Consider the following 25,204-nt stretch of genomic DNA (forward strand, 5'->3'; position numbering starts at 1 on the left):
TGCTAAAACATGCACACTTGTACCAAAACCTGAATGTTCTGATTTGAATACATAAAGAACACTACTGTGGAGCTACAGAATGATATAAACACATTAAAAAGCCAAAAACTAATGCACTCACCCTTTAAGGCCTGTTCAGACTGATAATAAATTTATCAAAATGACAGAAAACAACCACATCAGTGCTTAATGCGAAACTGAAATACTTTATCTGAATAAGTCCTGACATAGAGAACATTTAACTTACATGATTGATCAGCAGTTTCCTCTTGAACAGTCTCAGTGAAAGACACCACACCTTAATACATAACAACAACTAACAGAAATGTCATATTTTCATCCTGTTTACTGAGTTTTGACTGGGACTGTTTGTGCCCACTTCTGCAATAATATAATGGTTGCGTAACGGCAGTGGATGGAAAAATTCAAGCTTTCTTTCGCCGATTTACTTGAAATTTGGTTAAAATTTGAAATACATTTGGACGGTAACGCGACACTTTTGGTGTGCTCCCTTTGAACCAGGAAGTCGGAGGTCTTCAAGTTCAAACTCAGAACTGGAACTGGAACAGGAACACCCCCTAAAAGTTGGATGTCCGACTCAGAAGGACAGAGAGTCCTCGTCAACCTCGACTTCCGCACATCAACAGTAGTAAAGCTGTTGCCACACTGTCTGCATGCACAAAATACTGCAGAATGTGTTTTTATCAAGAAGTTTTTTCTCAGGTGTGACATCTGTCCCAGTTCCGACTTACGGGGCAAATGGAACGCACCATTTGTTATCTGCAGCACCTTACATCTATCAGTGAAAAAGGATTTTCGGAACCTTACATAGAAGTGACTTTAGCTTCAGATTGAGTGCGGCACAGAGAAATCTACATGGCATTTTGCTAAGCTTCTTGTTTTGTTTTTTCTGAAACTTTAATGTTTGTTTCGGTCTTAACACTTGTCTGTTCTTTCAGTGAACAACTTGTTTTCAGAGAAAAGGCTCTGGTTGTTTTGGGATTTGTTAATTAGCTGGTTTTGGAAACATTATGCGACTGTCTCTGCAGTATGTCAGTCAGAAAACAGGAGGCATGTATTTCTTTCTCATATTTATTGCAGGAACCCTATTTCTAACTAATTTTATCAGCAACATGGACCCTAATTTAATATGAATGATTGGTTACTCACATTATCCTCAAGGACTTACTCCAAAGGATAATAATGCATCTTAATCCACTCTGAGAAGTTATTACTCAGTCCTGGACAAAGTCCATACATGCTGTCTGGACGATTAAAGAATGTAATTAACTATAAGGAGCCTTCTTGATAATAAATGTAGTGCTTCTCAGTCAATAAAGAACTAGCGGTAATAATATACTAAATTAAGGGAATCACGGCCTGAAATCTGCACCTTGAAATCTGCCAGATATTTCCCTCTGGAGCTGGTAGACACATCAAAATCAGAGCTGAAGGGAGAGAGAATATTTGATTTATATTGATCAGGTGGCCAGAGACATGACTCCAAATGAAAGCTAATGTTGTTCCATGTCTGCTGGCTGTGTACACAGTTTGCTAACAAGTTTGCTTTATCAACTCTAGAAGGTGAAGATTTTTAAATGTCTGGCTCACAGCTTGTTTTGTTCAACACAAATAAATTAATTCTACTTTAAAACCTTCAGAACATGGCCTAAATCTTCTGATTTCAGTTATTATCTCTGGCTCGGGGGCTTTGGCTTAACCAGTCACCTGTAAAATAGTTTTGGTTAATTACACTCCTACACTCTTACTTTGCACTCAACCCCCAGCTCACATATTCAGGGAATGTTTTTATTGCAGTGAAGGGGGGAGAAGGTTGTAACGGGGGGGTCATGCTTCAGTATCCTGTACGAACCATAATCACCTCCAGAGGTTCACAATGCAGGCTTTTTGGAACATTCACCTGCATGTGCTGACATTTATACTTTAAGATGATGCATTAGTTTTGCAGATACCGAGAGTTAACAATGGGGACCAAAGCAAACATACATGCACATTCCATGCAGCGGGGGTGGGGAAGAACTGACGGAGGTTTGTGTGTGTGTGTGTATGTGGGGGGGGTGTTTGTTTTGTTGCTCCAGCCTTTCCACGGCCTGCGGCTCTGTGACCTCCACGGCCGGGAAGGATCAGCGATTACAATCAACACTAATCCCCGATACACACCAACAACAGATATTCTAATCCCCGCTGTGACAATCCTCCGTAAACCTGATGCGAGATGTTGGACAAGGTGAGCCCGGGTGATTTATGACTCAGGAACAACCGGTGACCTGTGGTGGGACGGACAATAACCCGCTGACTGAGAGCTGCTGCTGAGATCTCACCAGAAGGTAAACATGTTAATTCATGTTAATGGACTTCGGATGTGCTGAGGAAGTAACAATAAACTCGAGTCTTTCAGAGTGCAGCTAATCGCCCGTAACTTGGGTAACGGTAGCTGATGGACTTGGGGAGGGAAAAGGGGTTTTCAAGGTGTCCTGTGTTTTTGCACACAACATCATTCACAAGGCAACTGCTTGCTCAGGAGCTTTTCACTGACACACTTTAACCTTGACTGCCAGACAACACATAATATAAATATATTGTTGTTATTAATAGCACCAGTCACATCCTATACACCAGCCCCAGGTGATGTATAGGTTGCATGGTTAAGATGTTTGCTATTTTTATTCCACTGTTCAATACATAATTACAATAACTACATTCTGCAAAGTAGAGGTGCATTGAGACATCATTACCTGTGTCTGTTCAGCCAACAAAATTATCTGTATCTGTATTTGGATAGAAGATCAGAAGTGGGGGTGGTTTAGACCAGAAGTTATGTTAAAACGGGGAAATATTTTCCAACCTCATATTCACTGGCAATGCAACTGTTGTGCGTATATGGCTAGGGCTGTGACAGTAATCACATTACCACAATAAGACCGTGATGGGATTACCAGTGGGTGGCTAAAAACATGCTAACAACAAAAACTGTTTCTAAGATGGAAAAAATGCATAAAAATAACTCCAGGAGGCATTCAGTATTGGATTCATCATTATGGATCTATTTTACAGCATCAGCAAGAAGATGCTGCAGGTCATGGCTGACTTACAAAGCTTCTGAAAGGGATACAATCTCACGCTGACGTTGCAAAGGTACAACTCTAGAGTTAGTGTTTGCATTAGCTTAATGTTAGCCTTTCCTGCTCATCTTGCTTCAGGACTATCCTCCTTCACTTTTTTTCACAGCTGAAAAATTAAAGACAAGACTTTTCTTAGTGTTGAAAAACTGCAGCATTTATTAACTCACACATTGTAACCTGAACTGTACATTTACTGCCAGAGTGACAACTTACTGCTAAGTTTAAGTTTCTGTTTTGCTCTGAGCTGCACTCTCACTTGTCTGCTGCTCTCTATCACTTGCACGCCGCACACACTTTAGCACTGCCCTATTCCTTAAAAGGGCTATAATACACTTACGCTTCAGTGAAGTCCAGTAAAATGTAAATATTAAGGCAGCTGTGTCATCCCACTGGAATATGTTGTTTGTCATTGTGGTAAGAAAAAATACATACCTTTAAAGCCCTACACATAGCATTAAATATTGGGATATAATTAATTAGGAAATATCTTCCCACATCCTCTCACTGTATTGTTCATCCCTCTTTTTTATTTTTAGCCAAACGTTAGTTTTATGAACTGTCTGATGTTCATCACCACATCCCTTTAAACTGAAAGATACTGAAAAACCAAAAAATGGAAAAGTCTTTTTTACTCAAGTGTCTGAACTTCTACTTGAGGAAAGAATGTGTATGCTTTTGCCACCCCTGATTCTGATGGTAAAGGACAAAGCCTGTGTTGAACTCAGCTTGAATTTGAGCCTGAGGACAGCCATCCATCCATGCGTTCTTTCTCACCAACCTTGCTCAAAGGCACAAAGACCAGCTGTAACTGAACAGCATCAAGGCACACTGAGTCCTTGATCTCTGACTATAGCCCATCACAGCACAACTGAACCTGCACTAACAGAAAAAGAAAATCAATACTTGTTTACGATTGTTATAAAAAGGTCCATTAGCCATCGATCCTCAATACTCTCCTAGCCTGATATTTGGTGGACAGAGAGGCCACACATGAGCAAAGCACATATAAATTCTACATCACACAATACTCAGAATTGCATTCAATACCTGCAATTAATAATTTAGCACATATACCCGTCAGCGATCTTTACAGTGATGCCTGGTGCTCACAGCAGGTCCACTCGGTGTTTTGGCCACTTTTTGGGAATCTGTCATCTACTCTGACAAATGTACTTTAAAAAGTTGAAGTGAGCAGTTTAAGACCTCAGACAGACTTACAGGAATAGATGGGATATGGACGTCAGCAACACTGAATTAACAATCTATGAAAATTTGAAATTTATCCATTAATACAGTTGACCCTTCCTAAGTCCTGCCCTGTTTTGCACTGTTCTCTAATGAGCAAACTTCATACCTGACAAAACTCTGGTCAGCTTTCTCCTTTCCTGTCTCCTGTACTTGGATATGCTACATTCTCGGTTCGTCTATGTTGTAGAGAAAAGAAGCAAATTTTGAAAATGATTAAAAGATGTTATTGTGGGACCATGTTGTTCTGTAGAAAAACACTAGCTAACTAGTTACATTTGATAGCTAATGTTAGAAAAGCTAACTAGCTATCTACATCAATCGTTAGCCAGGTAGTAGCTGCTTCTTTTACAATGTAAGCTTATGGGAAAATGTCTTTCTGGGCCGCTTTACATCACGTAATGTTGACATTACATCCTTTGGCCATTATGTCAAATTTGTTTCAAAGCACGGCATGCTTCCTGGGGGTCATGAGTCTAGACTGGACACTGTGACTACTTGAGGTATTGCTTTGAAAAATTCCACTGCCCTTAGTTCAGTAAAAGAGAGAAACTTGAGAACTCATAAGGTGACTTGTAGTTTTCTGTAAAGAAAATATGTGTTTGAATATTTCCTTTCATGACCTTTTGTGGGTTCATTTTGTTTATTTTGTCATGGTTCGCACACATCTACCAGCTTTGTCTCATCACTTTTGCCTTTTGTTTTTTTGATTGGCAGTGGCAGCTGGTATGTGATAAACCTTAAATGCTTGGCTATATGGCCTACTACTCTGTGTTCACCGCCACTTTCTCCTTCATTACCTCCAGTTAACACTGTGACGTAATCATGAAGTCAATGTAAAAAGTGTCTATGATACACCTAGTATGTTTACTAGCTTGTATTCTTCTTCTTTGCTGCCTTTGTTGGTGCATTGTTGCTTTTCTTGATGAATAATAGATCAGAGGAATAGTGTGAAACCATGGGTAGGAATGTATATCACAAGACCGGTGCATGCATGTTCATGTGGGTTCTCATGTGTTTGCACAAGACAAGCAACATGGGGATTCACTCTTCACTAGAGGTTAAAAACCCAAAAGGGTACCTTTAATTAACAAAGCCATTTACATTATTTTAGATACACATCTTTCCCAGGAACACATGAGATGATAGATTTTACCTTCACAGGTATTACAGCTGTTACGTAAACAAAAGCAAGGAGCAAACATCGCTGAATAAAACAGTGATCTTCTGTTCGAGGAATGTGGTGTCTGCTGAGCCCACTGAGCCCACAGCAGAGCTGACAAAGTGCCAGGAGGCGGTGTGAATGCATGGGGACAAAGCCAGGTATGACAGCTGGTGCTTAGAGCTGGCCCGTATTGACTCACAGCTACGAGCACGACCCCATGTTGCTACATTAGCCACGTGGATGCCATATCAAAACAAAACAAAACAACATCCCTGTGCAAGCAGAACACACACAGACATACTGTCTCATATATCCTCCTGGCTCATATTTCTGACTGAGATTAAAACAAAGACTCATTAAAATCAGGGACCAACACCTGATCTTTTGAAGCAGCAGAGAGCTACAGTAAAGTTTGGCTAGTTCAGCTATATTGTGTTTTTCTTTAGTTCTTTTCTGTATCAGTGGTGCTAACAAAATTGTATCCTGGCATGTGGAGAAATAATCATCCAGAACAATGGTAGATGGTCTTTGAGCTCAGGATACAGACTGAAAACCTGAGTGTCATGTTTCACTCACTGCGTTACAGAGGCTGATGGAACAGAGGCTAGTTAAAAGAAGCTGTCTCTGCATGCAGATATTCAGAAATGGCAAACAAAAAGCAATTATTTTGGAGTTTATTTACAAGTAATGAAGTGATGAAGCTGATGTTGTGTGTCGTAAATTGAAAAAAAATGTTTAGCTTCTAAGACAAGAAAACTCGTGGAGAATTCTGGTTTATTATTTGAAGGTTTCTAGCAGAGTTTCAGGAGCAGGACCACACCTCAACCATGCCTCTTCCAGCATAAATACCCACCTAACCTTTTCCTCTTCATTCGCTCTTGTATTCTGCAAAATTTATTACCCAGTGACTGTTGCAAACATGTTACAGATCGGTTGAACTTACTGTACCAATTGTATTTACTGCAGGCCTAGTCGTGCCCGTGCTGATGAAATCGTTTTTCTGTGCAGTGAGGGAATACTAACAAGGCACAAGCTTAATTTATCGGTCATTTTAGATCACAAGGTTGTATAATGAGTGCTGAAGGTGAATTCAGCGGTCTCACAGCCAGAGGAAAGAAGCTGTTGCAAAGTCTGATGGTACAGCAGCGGATACTTCTGTATCTCTTGCCAGAAGGCAGCACAATGAACAGGCTGTGGCTCTGGTGGGTACTGTCTTTTAGTACACTTAATTACTGACTGCTCACTTTCTGTTTTAGCTGATAAATTGCCATGAAATGGATAAACTGTTGTCTGGTTAACATCTTGTCAGAGCATCATCATTTTATCACCATAGTTCATTTTAGTGTTGTTGTCATATTAATATTATCTTAGCAGTTACTTTGGCAAGTGCATTATCATGACCAATTAAAAATAATGACAAAGGGAACAAATACAAGGCCTAAGCTGTAATAAACTAGAATGAGCCTTTAAGTTTTTTCTTGCTTTTCAAGATGAAAAAAGATGAAAAGAAAACATAATTCCATGACCTGTCATCTCCCTCTTGGTCTGCAATAGTGAAAGTATGTCAATATACTATATCTGCATCTATAAATAAAATATTGTATTTTTACCCATCAAAGGGATGTTTTCTTTCCTAAGCCAGTCATGCCAACATAATGCTACATTCTGCATCTGAGCAATGTATACCATTGCAGTATAGGCTTACATAACCACTCTGAATGAAGCCAGTGTAGTGTTACCATTGTGTATTCTTTTCACTGTACCATCTGGTGACTCGCACTCCTCCACCCCCCCCCCCCCCTCACTTTCCTTCTCTGTTTTTATTTTCCTCTGTCACTCTGTGCCGCACCGTCCATCCTCCAATGAGAAGAGCATTGAGAGGTGACTGTGCAGATGTGAGGATGACTCCGATGTTTTAGCGGCAAATGCTTGGCCCCTTTGTATCGGCAACACGGCAGCGATTGTCTCTGCTAAACAATGAGGGAAAAAAAACAAATAAGCGCTGTCAGTGAATCACATTTTATTAACAATGACAACAAAAAATGTTCAAACCTAGGGGGAAATGGGGGAAATTTATCAGGAATTGCTGGCATTTGCTCTCAGAAGCTGCACCATGATGGTTCTGTGCGTATAATGATTATAGTATAACAAGCTGTCTAATCTCTGCTCTATTATTTCTGCTTACAATGCCTTTACTGGTGCCACGGAGAAATGGATGGATTCTCAAGCAGCATCTGAAGAGGGCTTTGGCACAATAACTTAGATCAATGCCCTCATCTATCCGCCTGCCTGCAGGGATCTCAGCCGGTTCCTACAGTGCTGTTCTTCAGCTAACTTTACAGTGCACCAGGGCTTCAGAATTACAGCCGCACTCTCCTTTACAATATTGCAAGATGAGTGGGTTCATTCTCAAAACTTTCAAGTGATCTGCTTTGAAATTGCTCTCCGATAGGATTACTGTACTCTGGAGTGCACCTTGCAGGCTTCCTTTCACCATAACACTTTGTAATTTATCTTCGAAGCACATACCCCTCCCCTATTTCCCTGATATTTCCCTGAGGGATGAGAATATTGAATCAAGGATCTCATGCAACTGACCAGCCATCTGCCTTATTGCCTGAGAATGGATCTACGTTCAAAGGCACATAAAATAAACATGACCGGCAATATCATACAGATAGCGCTGTTTGATCTGGCACTCTCTTGACCCAATACTGTTCAGTAGGATTGGTATGTATTCTTACATAAAGAAGGACCAAATGAGGGCAATTAAGCAACATCTGCTGCACTTTGATTGAATGTGCGGCTTCTCAGATTCCATGTCCAAGTTGCGAGGAGCTCCAAAGAACACATGCTTGTTGTCAGATCTAAACTGCAACAATTTACAAGCATTCTTTTGAAGGCAAGAGGAAAAAAATAATAAAAGGGCCATCAAGTTCAATCATCTTCCGAGCCTAATTGTTGTAATGAGTAGGCAAAATAAAGTCTCCAGGGAATTTGGGGAATGCATTACTTATAACAACACCACAACACCTTCCAAATGCAATAACTGTGACCACGCTACGGTTAAGTTTGAACAAATTAAACTGCACCATAACGGTTTCACACAGCATCTAACAACAGCAACATACACTTCATTATATGGCCAAAAAATAGTATGTGGACACTTCTGGCCACATCATGCAGTGACCATGATATGTCATCAGAGATTAAGGAAGTGCTGCAGCCACGCTGCCCTATGAAATTTCTATTCTGGTCTGTAACTTGTGTTTTTGTTTGTCCATTTCACTTTAATTAGAGCTCAAATTAATGCCGGATGTTTGCCTGGGGAGGAGGGGACTGGCTTCAACCACAGACTGTATATCAAATAGGATTTCTATCTATTTAATCTACTGTTTATGTCTCGAACTCACTATTTGGACTGCAGTACTCATTTTTGGACAAGCAATTTTTACATATTGCTCCTTTAAGCTGCCACTGCACTATGTCAGTAATAATTGTCAGACAGTCCAAGATGTAGTGCGAACTCGTTCTGTTTGAGCATAACACAACCCTGGGTTCCAGTGTAGGTAAATCTTAACATGCCTTCACATGAAAACAAAAATGCTCCTTGTTCAACACGAAGTAAGACACAGAGACTTGCAGAGGCAAAGCACAGCGCAGGTATAAGTCAAGTCTGCTACATGAATCGCTAAGCTAACTTTAGCACTGGAATTAGCTAAGTTTGTAAACTATATACACGTGTGAATCCTCAGTGACTTCACCAATGTTTTGAAGCCTCAAGTTTGGCATGATGGGCGTCAAATTCTTGTTTTTGTTTTTTTTTTTTTGTTTGTTTGTTTGTTTTTTTTTGCAAAAAATGCATGTGCAGTACCAACAAAAGTTTGAAGGTGGTTTTCATGTGACAACTAACCAGAACACTAAAACATGTTTCCGAATGATTTCAGGCGAGAAATATGCAATGCAGAATCTTGAACCAAATGTGATTCAGACCACCTAGTTTTGCAATTTGATGAAGGTTCCATTGGAAACTAGACACAAAACGGTGGCCGCCTGGTTGCAATCTTTCTTGTATTAAAGCGAAACAGTACACTAAAATATGTTTTTGAAAACATTTGTGGTTCGGTCTGAGTTTCGTTAGCCTTGTGTTATTCTGGATGGACTCTGGATGACTACAATAGCCCTGCCCTAAAGCATACCCTGCTTTACCACCTATTTTACTCCCAATGGGACCATAACTTAGCATCATGCTGTGCTGAAGAAGACTTGAAACTAGTGATTGAGACCAAAAACTCATAAGGAAACTGTTAACTGAGGTAATAAATCAAGTGAGAAGAAAGTGTCATTTTGCCATAAGAGGACATACAATCGGACTTCCTGTTGAAGCCAGTGAAGTCGCCCCCTGCTGGTCACCACCAAGAAGTCACAAGCAGTTATTTTACAGTCTATGACTATATGCCTTTTCACAAATCTGGTTGCACCAGTTGACTGCTGACGTTTCACTGTGCATTACTTTTCCTGGCAAGATTGTGTTTTTTAATGCTGTGTTTTTGAGTTTGGAGAACTCTGAAACGCTTTCTCCCGTCGCTTTCTACCTCCCCTGTTTGTGTGTGTTGCTTCTGGCTATGTTGTCACGTACAGCTGTAACTGGTTGCGCTTTGAAAGGTCAGTGGCAGCCATATTCAAAGTTTAAATACTGTCAACTTTGAGCGCAAGTATTCAGCGGCACTTCTGCTTGGATTCTCCAGAGGAAAACAATAGCACAGTTTTACGGCTCCTCATGTGTGGGCTTACAATAATATTTTAGACAATGTTGCACAAAAATGTAATGAGTTGTTGCTTTTACTGTTCTTTGCTTTAGGGGGATGGAGTGGCTGCATGTGTCACATTAGGCCAAGGGAAGGGCTGATGGCAAGGACTCTCCATGATGACTTAAGTGTGACGGGAGGGCGGGTGCTCGTCTTTCCTCTGGGGAGACGGAAACACAGAGGGAGTTATTTCAATTAGTCAGATAGTGCCAGAACAAAAAGCCCAACCTGCTCCACCTCCAGCCTGTCCAGGGACTGCTAATCAAATCAAGACAGGGGACGGTGGAGACAAAGACTGGAGCACTCTGTAGTCAAGGGGGGATATAAGCTTGAACATGTCAGGTGTGTCACATTTGAAGTAGCATTTATTTGGACTGTGTTTACTAATGTTTTTTTTAATTATGTTGTAGGGGACAAAGTGTTTTTATGAGTAGATTTACATTTTGACTCTTTTCTCAGCTTCAAACATGAAAGTAACCTGATCAGTTTGGCGTCTGATCTGGGGATTGGGGATTTGTGGTCTGCTTTTTTTTTTTTTTTTTTTAAGATAATGGTCTCTGGGTAGCTTTGTTGTCCACAGGTCCCTTTCTGATGTCACTTCAAAGCCGTGTGCAGTCTGGGCCAGAGGGGGTTTAGCCTGGCTTGACCAGGCACACTTCTGCACCCCTTTTCATGTTTGGCACTCCATTTCTCTCTCTCTGACAACCAGTGGGAGCAGAGCGTGGGCCCCCGAGCACTAATTACAGGTCACCATGTCAACTAAGAGGGGCTCTCCCCACTTTCAAACCCATGACTGACATCATGAAGGGGGTGGACGAGGCTGCAGGAGGAACATGAGGAGCCAGTATAAAAGGAATTTATCTTGACAAACATGGAGATGAGGCATGGGTGCATTTATTTTCAAGGCACAGCTGGTGTCCACTCAGAACAGCACATTTTTTCTGCTTATGTAAGACTGGCAGTGCTTCAATATTATTGCATCCTCTTGCCGTCCCACATTCCTAGTTTCCCTACTAACTACTGCCATTTAAAAAAAAACAAGTTTTAACATCTTCTGGGTGCAGTCTGTTTTTAAAAGGTCTTAATCCATAACATTTCCAAATGAAACACATTTTTTCTGGAGATGATGATGGAAGTAACAAAGGAGTGAACAAATCTTGCTTCCTTTTCATCTCCGTTGAGAGTTGCACTTGCACCATGCTAGTGCTATTAGCATCTCGCTGAGTCTGGCTGGACTGGAGATCCTGAACGGACCAGGAACAAACACGCCCTGTGAGACTGACAGTGGTGGTTTGACAGGGAATACAGTACCGAGATGGTTTATTTGCCAGGTTTAGCTCCTCGCACCGGGGGCTGAGTTAGCTAATCAGGCAGCTAGCTCAATTGGTTAACCAAGCTAACTAGCTAATGCCAGCTATAGATAACAGCAGACAGTGGTTAGCCTACTTTAGCAACAAGCAAACTAGCTAACCACTATCTATTATTAGGTGTTAAATCACCTTGGTTCTGCACTCTGTCATCAAACTGGCCTTATAACATTTAATGACATCTTTATGACAAGTTGAAATGGGACCACTTTAGTCTACTTTAAGCCCAGGAAATTATTCATGACACTGTTAGAAAAGCAGTGACAGTGAAATTAAGCTTAATGACAGCTTTATGACAAGTCCAAAATGTACACTTTACTTGAGGACAAGGAAAATATTCATGACACTCTTATAATGGTCTTATGGCAGCCAATGTCAAAACCAAACACGTTACAGTTAAATTTAATGTTAAAACATAAAGCTATACAGCTTCTTTAAGTCTGATAATGTCACGTTGTCATAACAAAGATATTTTGTCTTGGTTAATGTCAAGTTGTTTTATGTTTTCCATGAAAACAAAAACAAAGAACAGTTCTGACTATTCACATGGTCAGTGAGTTTTTCCAATAAGGTACATTTAAAAAATTACAAATATAATTTGGCTCTTATAGAGCATTTGCCCTAGGAATCCAAATGAAATGCTCTGTCAGTCTCTCAAAACAGATATTTGTATAACTGATGTTTTTTGGCTAATATACACCAATACAGATATAGACCAATATAGCTGGATAGGCCAATATTGGCTAATAATTTACCAGTCTTGTGCATACCTACAAAAACAAAATAATTATTTTCTGGTCATTATATAGTAATGAAAACATACATATGAATATTGTATTCCATCTCAGCCATATTATGCCAAAAAAAAACTTACACACTGGACCTTTATAGTGAGATATTTCATTAAACTTCCCAACAAAACTCACCTGCTAGAATATTGACAGGGGCACTTAGGATTTGCCTATTCATTAAGTTCAAAGTCATCTTATGGGAGGCCGCGTTATGATAATTGTATGTCCTATAATGATATTATATAATTGGGTATTTACAGTCTTGGCATCCTTCCGTCATCCCTGTGGAAGGATTTATTACAGGGTTACTACATGACATATAAAAGAAACCCAGCTGCAGAGTGTTGGTGATCCGGACGTAAAAATAAACTGCACTTAAAACTTTTTTTCTGAGCACGCTTTTAATATATACAGGCGAGCGACGCCGTTACTATTTCACCCCGTCGACTTCCAAAATTAATGCGGCAGAGCCTCAGTCCAGCACAGTCGGGAGGAATGGAATGGAATGAGAGGCAGCCGTGGGCGATACCAACTTTGGCTTCCATTAGGGGGGTGCAATGGAAGTACCGCGGCAATTCTCGAGATTAAAGGGCATAAACACACATACTCATAAGATAAAGTATGTTGCTCAGTACATTTTGAGTAATTAAATTACATATATCGCCTATGAGTATTTGTGTCCACAAAATCTTCGTCTTTATTCCGGTTCAACCCCCCGTTTACACTGCCACCCACCGCACATGTATTCCTATCTACTTGTTACAGATCCAGCAGGGACAGAATGTGGCTCTCGTCGAAGGCGGCAGAACGACGACTCTTTCCCAAAACTTACTGAAGTCTTTACCAAACTGTGGATTTCTTTCCGTCTGCTTTTTTTTGTTACAATACAAAATCACCTGCTCGGATTTACACTTTTAAAAAGGAATAACTTGTTTTCTCACATAAAAGGTGAGTTTTTCTTAACTAGCTAGATGCTTTGAGTGCCTTTAGTCCTTGAGTTTTTTTATTCCTCCACACTGGGAATGTCAATAAACGTTAACGTTTCGACTTATTTCTGACGTCATTTCAGCAACTTTAAATGTTTAAAAAAATAAGCATGTTTATGTATTTTGACATCTGTATCTGGTTATATGAGTCATTTTTAAGTGTTTAAAAGCCGTGTCGGGACAGCCAAGTTGTGTTGGTTCGTGCTTCAACAGCGGTGATGCTGCCAGGATATTTCATCGGGCATGTTGCCACGAAATATGAGTAACCGAGTCGAGTTTTTTCTGTTAGTTGAAGCATTTTGTCTTTACTTGATATGATGCAGACTGGTTTAAACAGATAAAAGTAGGATAGTCGAGTTATGATTTTGAAAGTCACTTTGTTGTTTTACCGCGAACCACGTATGGAAGAAGTACTCAGATCCTGTACTAAAGTAAAAGTAAGCCATGCCACAGTGTAGAAATCACGTAGAAGAGAATGATCCCGTTCAGAATAATGTATATTATGTTATTGGATCATAATTATGTATGTATTAATGTGTATATCACTTAAATGTTGCCGCAGGTAAAGGTGGAGCTAATTTAAACGACTTTAAATGTTGATATGATGACTGTCTTATGAATGTTCCTCGGGGAACTACGTTTTTTCAATCAGTCTATAATATTCCATCGTCCTTTTTTGTTTAATAATCTCAATCTGCTAAGTAACTCGTTAATAATAGGGATGTGATGATACCAAACCCTCAAGGTATGACGATACCATAGATAGAAAGTCCACGATGCAATATTTATTCTGATATTAAAATCTGAAGAAAGATAATGACTTTAAAATAATAAATAGTGACTTTTCTGCTTTGCCTCTTTATTAAAATAAAAATAGCTACCCATGGTATAAGCATGTGCAAAAAATTGGGATGAACTGGCAGTGAATGTTTGAATTATGATGTATGGACAACTGCAAAACAAAAGCAATGCAGCAACCAGTAGTAGTCCTTTCATAAAATACAAATAAAATAAAATAAAATAAAATAACTTTTTTAACCATGTAATATCATTGTAGATATTGTCACAGTCCAGTATGTAATCAAGTCATTTTTTTGATCGTAATATTCAACATATTATGACATTCGTAATAACTAAAGTGATCAAAAAAAAATAAAGTAGCGTAAAAAGTACAATAACCACCTCTAAATTGTATTGGAGCAGAAGCATAATGTATGACAAAAAACGGAAATACTGAAGTTAAGTACAAGTGCCTCAAAACTGTATTGAAGCACAGTACTTGAGTAAATCTACTTAGTTACTTTACATCCACTACCATGTACTAACTTCATCATGTACCCTTTCGCTCTTTAATGTTGTCCATCTTATGTCTAATGAAAATCAAACGATAAAGTAAATAATTCTTTTGAAAACATAGCACAAATTCCTCCTCGCCATTATGTCAGTAATGACCCGTACATTCACTGACGTCACCTTCAACAGCACTGTAAAGTAGTGAAAATGTCTTGATTGGCACAAAATGGTGTGTAACCCTAACCCATGCTAATCAGTCCTGTTTGGAGCTGCAGTTCCCATTTTCTTTTCTTCTGAACAAACAAAAGTTGTTGTCTTAGCACTCAGGAATGCCAACAATTTCCCTTCTGTTTAATATTAGACAGAGGGCAATCAGGAAAAACGGAATGGGATCGATTCTCACTTCTTTTTTTTTTTAAACAAAGATGTACCCTATGTTAGATTGTGGACATTGTTTGGGTCACCACTTTTCAATGGATTGGCTGGCCCGTGTTGTGCATTATCGTAATATTTTTAATCTGAGGGCAGATGACCGGTATTTCCAGAGATGTCAGAATCAGATGTTGGGGACTCTCTGGAGCAACTGGGAACTTAATGTCTTGCTGAAGGGCACTTCAGAAGAGAGGTTGCTTTGCCATGTGAACTTGTGTCCTGTGACTGAAGTCATAATTTTAGGTCATTAATGTAATCAAATGGATGTTGTGACACTTCTCAAACTTGCACAAATGCAGAGGCAATACGTTGTTACTGTGCTGCATTTGTGCTTTACTTGAGTATTTATTTGTCTGACAACTTTTTACTTTTACTCCCTTAAATTTTAACACAAATATCTGTACTTTGTACTTCTTACATTTTCAAAACAGACTTGTTAGTTTAAATGCATTTGAATGCAATTATTGATCAACTTTATTTTGCATCTTTGTGTGTCACCCTTCCAACATCAGGGCGGATTTAAACCTAAACAAATGGGACAATAACACATAGAAAATAAGATTCATTGGTGTGTCCATCGGTGCATATCATGTACATCAGACGTAATGAGAGAAAAATTACACAAATGACGTAACAAGACGAATCAGACGCTTTACTACACAGAGAAAAGGTGAGGTTTAGCGAGCTTTGCAGAGAAACATACAGTAGACATTTCCTTCACTGGGCTGCTTTTTACTTTTATACTTTTAAGTTCATTGCAGAGCCCACACTTTTTCACTTTTACTTGAGTAAAGACATTGAATCAAGTGAAATCAAGCTATTCGCTCACTCTGAAGACAACAGCACAGTCAGTTAAGGGATCCGCTTTAAGGCCTGCTGACACTTGAAACTCGTCCAGTACACATGGTAGGTTAATCAGCTACCTTGTGTGGCCCATTCTCAAGCATACAGTGTGTGACATGCCATCCAAGTCTCTGCTCCGCCAGCTGTGGAGGGGTAGGGGGGGGGGGCAGAAGAAAAACAACGCATGTTTTTGTGATGGCGACACTGTCTCTTGGGTTGGTTTTGTAACAGAGCAAAGTGAATGGGAGAGAGCGGTGGTGCAGGTGCTGTCTGGACAGGAAGAGCGCTGCTGGAGTAGGAAGCAAAAAGGAAATGTGTGAACAAAGATGGTTGGTGTGTGAGTTGGTGACTCATTCAGATGAATCTGTGTTGGAATGTAATGGGATGGCCCATAATTGCACAAGGCAATCCCCCGTCCCACATATAACTTTATATGAGTAATGGATATGTTTTTCTATCACTGTCTAGAGCTTTTTAACCTTTAGTGTGCTGTCATGAAGCCACATATGGCACAATTCACTGAATGCTGGATCTGTTCTTTTTCTGAATTTATCAGTTATTTCCTCAGTATTAAACTCAGCATCAAAAGCTCAACTGAATCCTTAGCCTCTGGGCTGGCTTTCTCTGATGCTGAAACTCTGCTGTGAATACAAAAACTGTTAGACACAGAGTACCTGAGCTGAAGAAGAAAGCATCTGAGCTGCTATGCATAGGTAATAGGAGATAACCTGTTAGACGCTTTTTACATAATCATCTCCTCACAATGCAAATTCTCCCAGGGAAGCCTGTAACATCCTAGTAGGAGATTTTCATAACGTTGCAGAAGCTTGTTTATAAAACGCTCTGTCCTGGATTTATCACTCAATCTGCCTTCGGCCTTGTTGCTAGAAGATAAGGTGTAGGGGGAACCATATTTTGAGTGTCTGGACATTGTAACTGTGGAATGAGGGTGGTGTAGGTCCATGAGAAAGGATGAGATTACTATTATTGACAACAAGAAGGTGAAACTTTATCTGTTACCGTCCAATTGCATGTGTTATCTGTGTCTACAGTATGTGGGTGTGTACACAGTCGAACGTCCTTGCTGTAAGTTATACAGGTGCCCTGGGCTTCCCAGTCATATCACCCTACATTACCCTGTTCATGCAGCCCAACTGTTTTTGGATACAAACCTTGCCGCCTCAGAAAAGTCAGCTTTTAAAGAGCTGTGAAAAACAGAGAGATTTCTAGAGAGATGGACATATGTTTTTAAAGATTAACTGTGTGTTTTTTGGACTGGATTTAGTGGATTTAGTGATTCATGAAAATGCTTTGAAGAAGACTGCACAAACCCTGATTTTAAAATAAAACTAAAGCAAGACTTTAACACACAATATGTACATGTTTTACTTACAATATGTTTAGTCATGTGACTTCCCTCCTCACGCTCAGATATATTCGACGTGTCCTGTGTTTTCCCAGAAGTTAAAGCAACTTTCTGACATTTTATTGATCAAACAACTAATTGATGAATGGAGAAAATGATGGACAGATGAATTGATAATGGAAATAATTGTTAGTTGCAGCCCTACAAAATATATATTAAATGCCAAGCGCTTTTAGACATTTGCAGAAATGTTACACATAGCTTTCAGTGCTGCAACATCAGTGTTGCATGGCTTTTCTGCAACTGCAGGGATGTTGCATGACTCTTTATATCCATGTCTCAAGTACACCAAAGGGGACAGAAGAAAAAAAAATAGGTCAGTTCTTCCTGCATTTGTCTCCCTTTCTCCCTTTTCCTTGGATTGTCTTTTTTCCCTTCTGCTTGCTTTGCCTTCTTAGTCAAGTCCTTTCAAGGAAGTGCACCAAAGAGATTTAACCTGCAAGCATCCCCTGAGGATATTATCAGCTTATCTCACACGCTTCTCACTGCAGCTCTCAGTGTTTCCTGTCGGATATTTTGTTGATTTTGGTGGGATTGGTAGCAGGTAGTTATTGAGACCTAGGTTCAGTCCTGGGTCAGTAACACCAGATACCAGAGTTTAGGTATAGGTCTTAGCAGCATGTTTATATCTCAGTATTGCAGTTGTAATTCCACTTGTAAGTCTTCTTTGGGTTTTGCTGAAGGGTGAATAAGAGGACAAAATTATGGACTTAGATTGTCTTTACTTTGTCTTTTCATTGGGGTAATTTTCAGGCTGTGGAGTGCTTCAGAGCTACAGGAAATGTTGGCACGCTAATGTGTCTGGGAGGGATGAATTCATGCAGCTGTGTGTTGTTACACACTCTGCCAAGTTTCAAATTTTTACAGGTATTTTTTTCTGTTCTGTTAAAAATGCTGCAGTTAACTTTCTGCATAGTTTAAATGTATTTCCTGTGAAAAAAGATATAACAAGTTTCAGTCTTGTGAATCTCGTCAGGTGTGACAGTGCAAACAATAGCAGACAATCCTGTTACAAAAGCTGCATCCAGGAAACAGATCGGGTCACCTGCAACAACCTTTTTCATTCTGTCAGAACGGAAGATCTTTGGCTGAAACAAAAGAACAGGGTTTGGTTTGGGTTTGTTATAATTGCAGCTCATTTTTAACCCTCTCCTTTAAGGCCGCTTGCACTATTTCAGGCGTACGTAATAGTCGGTTTGACGTCTCCGCGGTGTGTTGCACAGAGATTGCTAGTTTTGTGGGGTTACTCATGCACAGTCCAAGCCTGAATGCTGGGCGGGGAGGGAAGGGAGCGACTGCTGACTCTGTTCTAACATGTCTGTCAGTGCCGGCAGTTTGAGATGAGTGTGTGTGTGTGTGTGTGTGTGTGTGTGTGTGTGTGTGTGTGTGTGTGTGTGTGTGTGTGTGTGTGTGCCCATTCCTTCCTTAAAACCACATGGAAGCCAGATGTTATGAAAGTAGAAATTTCCATGAAGGTAACCAAGAATAATTTGTTCTTCAGTGGTAACATGTTGAGCGTTTAACTGTTGACAAAGAACTTGCATATTTCACCTGATCATTCCTTACATGTTAAAGGATGTGATAATTTCAACATGGTCTTCCTGAATAATTTGTAGTAACTCATTCCAGACTCTGTTTCATCTCTAAAGACCTGCTCAGCATTGTGGAAGACAATGGATTTCCCTGGTACAAGCGCTGCGGCAGAGCCATGACATTGACATGACAGCATAAATGAGCACTTTTCTCCCTCTTACTCAGGAGATCAGAACACACAGACCCACTTAAAAAAGCATTAAGCCGGTGGTGGTGATCAATATTCCCATACAGGCTGGAGACTGTAACTTCCTTCATAAATACTGCAGCCAACTTTCTTGAGTAAAAAAGTGATCTCGTGGGCTGTATTACAGAAACGTCTTATCTTAAGGCTAAAGTTATATGAAAAGTTTTCCTAATTTGTTATTACAGAAACAAATCCTATCTCAAGTTAGGAAATCCTAAACACTCAATCTAACATCTCTTCTCAACTTTTATGTGTTAGCTAGCAACCAGCACTACTTTTTCATCTTATCAAGCTTAACAACTTTGTAAATGTTGTGTTCTCTCATTGAAACACAGGGCAGGTGAAACACTGTGTAAAAACTGTTAGCTAACACTAATGCTAGCAAAGACTACCATAGCTACTTAATGAGTAAGACACTAGTACTGGTGGATCCTAGAGTTAGGAGAGCTTATTAAAGAATTTATGACATTAGGATGCTTGTGTAATACACTTTTACTATCATAAAGGTAGAATCAGTAGGGTTTGTCCAAGCTGTTCATAAACACACCAGAAAGACAGTTGATTGTTGAGTCTCATTCTCAGTACATTAAATATCAACATTTTGGGTTAAAAATACAGGCAGAGGGCATGGTGTCTGCAGATACAGACTCCATCACACACTTCTAGTTGATTATTAGTGATGATTGAAAGGAACTGTGTTTATAAGGGGGAATTGTTCATCTGTAATGGCAGAGAAGTTGGTGTGTTGCCTCTTCTGAGTTTGTTACTGAAAGCAGCCACTGAGTGACACTTTCACTGTCACTTTCATAAGTATATCCAAGATATATCCAAGGATACAAAGATGACTGAAAGTCCAAAGCCAAATGATGTGAACAGTCCTTAAAATCCCTTTCCAGTGAGGTAACCTCTCCGGTGTATCCAGATAATGTATGGTAAATATTGCTGCCGCCTTTACAGTGTGAGTTGTGGTTTAGCCTGAGGCCACCCACTATCCCATTCCTCGATGTCTCTTTGTGAATTATATAACAGAGTTACAATCCCATGCTGCGTACAGGCCTGACCTTCAGCGGGTTAATGAGCGTGACATTTGATGAAGAAGGACATCCAGGCGTTTACTCCCCAGATGTTGGATTTATAAGAGCAAACATATAGATTGTACTCAGCATGAAAGAATTATATTTAGTAGGCCGGTCTGTGTTGTGGATAATTACCATAATTCAGATCCAACATTTCATCAACTTGAGATAGTCGTTAAAATCTGATTTAGGTTCTCAGACTTGTAGTTTGACTCAGAGCCAGAAACAGATTGTTTATCCTCATTGCTTGCTCAGTGGAAATAGACATACAAATATCTGCTAAATGATCTTATGGGCAAGGGATCATGGGAATCAGGGTCTTAAATTGTGCAGTGTGTTTTTCCTTCTGCCTCGGAGATTAGGTTTAAAGGCTAAAAACACACACAGAGCATCCAGGTATTTATGGGGGAGCATCTTAACATGCTTCCAGGTTCTATTAATATCAACAAGTGTCACAGTTATTTGTTTACACCACCCACAGCAGAGAAAGTCAACTATAAGATGACATATATTTAAGACAACATTAGAGTTAGAGTAGGTTTATTTGCCAAGCATAATACCCATAAGAGCATGTTTCCGGTGCATAATGACAGCCACTTCCCGACATCATGACAAGCCAGCCAGAATCCAAAATAGATGTTTAGACGATCCAGAGTTAGTGGTTCGGGTGGTCAAGCATGTCGCCCACTAGCGTGCTTTTTCCTGTTTATTTTTTGACACTCAGCTCCTCCTTTTAGTGTATCACTGGGTTAAACAGAGAGGTGGAGGCAAGTCTTCACTGTGAGGGCTAATGCCATCTTGTGACAAATGCGATTTAGAGCTACTCGTCAGCTCAGCTACATTTCTCATCAGCTGAATAAACAGATCTCTTGGCAGAGAACTGAGAGGGGAAAAAAATGACCAGTTCCCACTCTGATCCAGTCGTCGCTGGCACTATTTATAAAAGTCGTGCCCTTTGGAAGGGAGCACTTTAAATATTTCAGCAAGGGCAGTTTGTGTCTGCCCAAGAAACAGGCTTCCTCCCATATGACTGGTTACATACAATTACAATTTGCTTTGTCTTTTGTTGCATACACCCAGCCCACTGTAAAGTCATTTTCAGCTCCTACATTAGTTGGATTCCAAGGGAGAAAATGTCAAAAAATATAGAGGATTCATTGTGTGACTGTGGTACCAACTTGGCTTGATTTTGGCATATTCTTTATTTCTGTCATATGGAAGTTTGAAATCGTTACATGAGAGCTGCTGAAATGGACACTAAGAGATGTTATGAACTGGCCAAAATATGTCTAAAAACAATACAGAAACTGCAGCTTAACACAGCATTCCTGAAGGGTGACACTTGTCTTGACCACTTTTCCCATGAATTGTAATGTGGTATTTCCTTAAGATTTCTGATGAAAAATGAGCTAGCCTTCTTGGCTAGTTGAGGAAACTGGCAGCACACACCACAGTAGATTAAATGCGTCATGTTCTTAACTCAACCTTAAACCCCTGCTTCTATTAACTCCTCTTTCATTTTTTCCTAGTCCGCTCTTTGTGCATTCGGTTCTTCTGTAAGGATCATGCTAGCCCTTTGAGTGGGCTCAGTGAACTCGTACTTCAGTGGCCCTGACATATCGGTAACAAGCCAGTGATGAAAACGATTCACTGTTTGAACAGAATGTTGCACTAAAAGGGTCGAAAAAAATGTGATGTATGTGAAACTGAAATATGTTGGCAGAGGCTCATTGTCTGGGAATAAAACTTGGTGACCAAAGGGGCTACCTACAGGTAATATTTGGTGGCCAGAGAGTAACTTTATTCATGCCAAACCCTGGTTTGAGAAGTGTTTTAGTTTGGAGGAATTGGCATAAAGTATCCTTGTGACCAATGTGATTCTGTGTAGAGAGAAATAGAACCAGAGAGAGGAAAGGACAAATTAATTAAAATATTGATTCTCATGGCATTGCACAAAAAAATCAGTATTAGTCTATGAGTAGTTCCAAAATGAAAAATCATGATTCTACCAACAGGCCATTTCCATTAAAACATTACTCCAGCAACCCAATCTCTTTTTTAGCCACCATTATTCAACCACAATAGGTATCAAACATTGGGAAATTCTAACACCAAACTATTTTAACAAAACAATATTGGGAAAAGTACCGAAATTTTGGTGTACCACCAGAAAAAAAGTACATTGTAGGTCTGCAAGTATTATTTTCTTCTTTCTTTGTCTGCCTGATATTTTTTCATATAGTGATGAAAAGATACCCATGTTACTGTTACATAAGATGAAGAACAGCCAATATTCACAACAGAGAAGCTTGAACTAAGTAGTGTTTGGCATTTGAGAAGCAGCTTCAGCAATTAATTGATTATTAAATAGTTGCTGATTATTCGTCTATTTGACAAATGAATTCAATGAAGACTGAATGGTCTAATGAACCCACGTTGTTCTGAAAGCACAAAACAAAATCAGTTAGTTAAACTGAATAAGACTTGTGAACAAACTCTGTTTAAAGATTACAGTGCAGGTTGTAGGATGCTGTCAGAGGATGCAGTTTGTGGGCACATGGAGACGCTGGTGCTGCTGCTGCTGCTCGTTGTTTGTATCAGGAATCAAAGGCCGCCATTGTTGGAATGAGAAGCAGATGTTAGTGAGGAATTCTCCTGACTGCAGCAGTTTTCTCTTTTTTCATGCCTAAGCTTCGAACGCTGCCTCACTCCATCTCCCTCCCTCCCTCCCTCCTGCTCTCCCCTCTCTCTGCTGTATGTATCCACCCTGTGCTCTCTGTGCTTTTTTTTTTCTCTCTTTTTTTAACTGTGACACGTCCTGTACCTGGAGCTATTCTTAAATCAGCCCGGTGACAGCCTCCTCCAGTTGGCCTGTTCCTTCTCCTCCGAGCAGGGAAAGTTTTTCTTTGCCTCCACCATCCAACAGTTGGACACAGAGGCTCTCCGCCCCACTGATGTCAATGGAGGAGGGAAAGAATGAGAAAGAGGTGTAGTTGTGACAGAGGCCCTTTCTCTGTATCCCAGTGTGGGATTTGGTGTGTGTCATGCTGGACTCTGAGGTTTGCCACGTTGACAGAATCCCTGTTTGAGGCTGAAAAGGCAGGAGGAAGCGCTGTTGGTTGCTGCTCTTTGTGCGTGTGCTGCTGCTTTAGATGGACTTTAGTGTTGCATCACACTTTGCACGGCAGTGAAAGGGGGATGGAAAGCAGCAGTAATTTCATTACCAAGCACTCTCTTCCCTCACACAGTGCACCCAGTACTCAGCATGTAAGAGAATCCACCCTTTCATTTCACAGTGGACATTCCCTCTGTGGTGGTGACGTCTCATGTGTAGACCAGACATGACACAATAGATCTTTAAACCCATCAATAATGACTATACTCAGTTATGTCTGAGTAACCACTGTCTCCATAAGAGACCAACACAGGCATCCGCTTTCACCCCGAGCATTCAACGATGTAATAAACGAGTCGTAACTAGGATTTGTCTGCGGAAGTCAGGAATCATATTTCTGAGCTGAAAATGCAAGATGATATGACTTCAACAGAGCTCACTTCAAGGGCCATTAACTTTTCTACAGGGAGATGAAACTGAATGTGTGAATGTTTCCACCTTGTACACAAATTTCAAACCCTGGTAAAAAAAAAACATCCAGGACAAATAGTTCTTAAAATGCTTCTTTAAGCTTTTTAACACCAAGTGGCATTTACTTACTGTCAGATACAGTAGCATCAGCTGAATATTTCTAAACACTTCTATGACGTCCAAATAAAGCTGTCTAAATCAGGAAGATGCCTTTACACAGGGAGAGACGTCAGTGTCTTTGAGCCATCGCCCCATGAGCCACCAGAGCCCTAATGTTTGGTGGCCAATGTACATTTTTGGTGGCCCTAACCCATCATAAGTTAATGTCAAATCCTGCTTTTACCTAATGGCTGGTGATCAAATTTTATTAGTCACTCAATAGATTGCCTTTGTTTCTTTTGGATGGTGTGTGGAGCAAATCTACCAGCTGCTTCCCCAGTGCTAATTTTGGTCCCTGCAGCAATTTATAAGAAAACAACTAAATCTCTTCTTCATATTTGTCATCGTATTCGTTCAGTTGGCAAACAACAAAATTGGGTAGCCTAGAACAGTGGAAAATACATTGCCACTGCAGCGCCACATCACATATAGCGCCTCAAGTGCCGCCCCTAGCACCAATACAAAGCGTCCCACTGCAGCATGTCAACCACAGACAACATACATAGCTCGGGATATTTCTCAACCTCAACAAGTAGTCTGTCCTCATTGTTCCCCATTGTTCTACACACACGAGAGGCAGTGACAGTAATAGGCGAGGAGAGGAAGTGCAGCTGCCACGGGAGTAGAAGAAGAAAAAAAAGCTGCTATGGGAGTTGGGATGTATAACCAAGGAGGGAGTTTGTTTATTTATTTTAATTTTTGCCTTGTGGAAACAGGCACAAGTGAAACAGTTCAACCTCAATAAATAGCAAGCAACAAACAAGTAGATAATGTAATACAATAAAATTATAACAATACAACTTTTTTCATGGACTAGAAGGCTGGAAATAGATCAGTACCATGAAGTGTTGCGTGCCTAGACTCCATCTGTGTGGGGTTGTACATCCATCCCAGCTGGTAGAAAAAGTAGACTGCAGACTGGTGCCATAGTCTGACATTAGTTTCCCACTCTGTGATACAAGGCAACTGTAAAAAGGTTTGTTATGTGTCAATGACAAATGAATGAGAAAAATGTGCTTACAGTTACTATGGGGAATATACAGTTCTGCATAATTAATGTATATAATCTATATATAATCTATATAATTAATGCATGATACAGCA

The 25,204-nt window shown here is 40.1% G+C and overlaps 1 protein-coding gene across 1 annotated transcript in view; it reads left to right on the plus strand.

The window, feature by feature from the left end:
* Positions 1-13,304: 13,304 nt before the first annotated feature.
* The window catches only part of frmd6 (FERM domain containing 6), a 36,264-nt gene continuing 24,364 nt past the window's right edge, over positions 13,305-25,204 (plus strand). The window contains exon 1 of the mRNA XM_084742610.1: positions 13,305-13,467. The gene's annotated coding sequence lies outside the window, so the exon portion shown is untranslated. The remainder of the gene's footprint in view (positions 13,468-25,204) is intronic.

Source organism: Lutjanus erythropterus, chromosome 18 (assembly GCF_056507025.1).
Source record: "Lutjanus erythropterus isolate fLutEry1 chromosome 18, fLutEry1.hap2, whole genome shotgun sequence".
NCBI lineage: Eukaryota > Metazoa > Chordata > Actinopteri > Lutjaniformes > Lutjanidae > Lutjanus > Lutjanus erythropterus.